We start from the raw sequence: 2471 nt of genomic DNA, 5'->3' as shown, positions 1-2471 counted from the left end.
TCCTCTTGCAAAATGGACCAGTATAGCAGTATGTCACGTTTATACATGTCAGTGGCATTTATACTATCTTACTGGTAGAATTAATTAATCTAAACACTTTTTTCCTCCTTTAGCCACTTAGAATGGGCTGTCCTGTGAGACTCTTTGGTATCTGGTAAAACAAAACAAAAAAACCAGCAACCCCCACCCCAGCCAAAATAGAAAAGTGTTTTTTTTAAGATCTAAGCCCAACATAAGCACACTTTTTAGTATTTTTGGAAAGCTGTTTGCAGGTGTCAGCAACCCTGACACACAGCTGGTATTAACTTATGGGGGCAAGAGAAAGGGAGCAGGTTTAAATATAGCTCCTGGGAAAGATGCAGTGGAATAGCTTCCAAGATCAGTTTTACCCCTACTTTGCTGCCTGGAATTTTCTCAAAAATACAAAAGATAAACAATCAACCTCAGAGACCAGAGGCATGGCAGGCTGTGCAGATGAGCAGTTGCTTTCCCCCAGGATGGTCCGAGAGCATCCCCACGTGCTGCCTCGTGCTTGGCAAGACAGGTCCTTGTTTGTGCCCCTCTGGTTTCCCAGGTGGGAAGTCACCATTAAACAATAGACTTGTTCTTCTTGAGCCTTCTGGCTGCAGGGAGATGAGGTGTTCTCAAAGGGAAACACTGATTTAATACCAAGAGCACAGCAGCTATCGCAACCACCCGATTAAGCCAGTGGTAAAGATGGATAAAGTGGATCAGGGTCAGGTCAATTAAAATCAGCCCAATCCGTGTTTCTAAGGCTCTGCAACACACTTGTGTGCAATGAATGCACTGTGCTGACACTCCTGGAAAGAGCTGAGTCTGCAGCACACGTGTATTTGCTAAGCAGGGAAAAAAAAAACATCAAAAAACCCCTTACTGCACCATTTCCAGTGGATGGGGCCAATTCAGCCCCATTTGCCTCTGTGTGACCTTTGCTATCAACGCTCCTCCCAGCAGAAAATTACCCACATGCTATTTTTTTTTTTACCCTGTAATTTCCTCTAATCTCAAACAAATGCTCTAATTGACCTCTGTCCTCCCGGTGTACATGACACATTGAGCAGGACTGTGCCCACAAAAGACCATTAGAAAGCACTGTCTATTCACACTGGGGCCATTCATGTTCTGGATGCTTTGAACCAGAGGTCAGATCTCAAATATGTGATGCTGTGAATATGCTGTGAATAATTATCCAGGCAAAATAGGTATTTTTCAGGTGGCTGCTAAAGAAAGCCTATGATGTGGAAGTGAAATGGTCCATGTGAGCCAGAGCTCACCTCACCCAGAAGCAGTTTCACAATCAGTTGCCAGTTTGCACACTGGACCATTTTGTTTCTGCCCAGACCCTCTGTGCACACCCAGGAGGCTTTTCACCCAATTCAGTGCTTTCAAAGTAGCTTGGAATGTTGTCCCCTTCTGGAAATCACAAATTTTAGTGCAGAGAATACCTGCTGCTTATTCCTGCTGCTCCATCCCACCGGCTCCTGGAAACCCTGAGCAGTGCTTGGCAGCTAATGCTTACTTTCCCCTGCCACTCACTATTTTCTAAAGAATATTTTTGCCACTTAGCTGTGGTTAATGGGCTTTGTCTGGACCGTATGGATGCAGTCAGGGCATCCCTGAAAGGTGGTACTTAATAAAAGAGAACATGCTGATGAACCTTCCTCCCCAGCCAAGCCCTGGGCTTTTCCCACGGGCTCTGCTGCAGTGCACATACCCAAACGACCTTGGGATTTGAGCTGAAAAACTCCTGTTTTCTCAATGCCTACTTGGCTTTGGGGCAGAAATTCCACCACTGCTCTCATGGCAAAGGCTGGTGACAAGGGAGGCTGGTGACATTCCCCTGTGGGGCAGTGAGGCTGTAGCATGTCCTGCATTCACTAAGTGGTGCCAGCACCAGGCTGCAGCCCCTGCTCTCAGGGCTGCTCGCTCCCCTGGGCTGTTGGATGTCACCTGGCTGGGGTGGCAGTGGGACAGAGCAGGGCTGGAGGAGCCCCCAGCCTTCCCCATCCCCAAAAGCAGGGCTCTGGCGTAGCTAATCCCCTGCTGCCAGCTTCCACAAACAGTGTCCCTCTGGAGTAAACACAGCTGGGGAAGGAGAAGAGGGAACTTTATTTTGCAACCATTTGTGGTAGTGTTCACGCCTACAACCCCGAGTGCTTTCTCTGCTTACGCACCAGAGCAAGTGATAATAGTATTTTTCATTGATATAGGGATTTTCCTCTCTAGGGCTCTCTGCAGACCTGGCCTGTGGTCTGGGGACGGCCTCACCTGGGCAGGTGAACTCCAGTCATACAGAACAAAACTGTGCTCCTTGTCTCTGCAGAGAATTTGGAAATGTCACCTGCCTGCTCAACACTTTCCAGGGAGCTTCAGTCTCATCTCATCCAGGGCTGCAGAAGGGCCCAAGGGATGTTCCTCGAGGCTCAGTCTAGGAAGTGGTTCCACCTTGA

Source organism: Empidonax traillii, unplaced genomic scaffold, assembly GCF_003031625.1.
Source record: "Empidonax traillii isolate 1590-97213 ecotype Southwest subspecies unplaced genomic scaffold, ASM303162v1 scaffold575:size619451, whole genome shotgun sequence".
Taxonomy (NCBI): domain Eukaryota; kingdom Metazoa; phylum Chordata; class Aves; order Passeriformes; family Tyrannidae; genus Empidonax; species Empidonax traillii.
Note: the sequence above shows the minus strand (reverse complement) of the source record.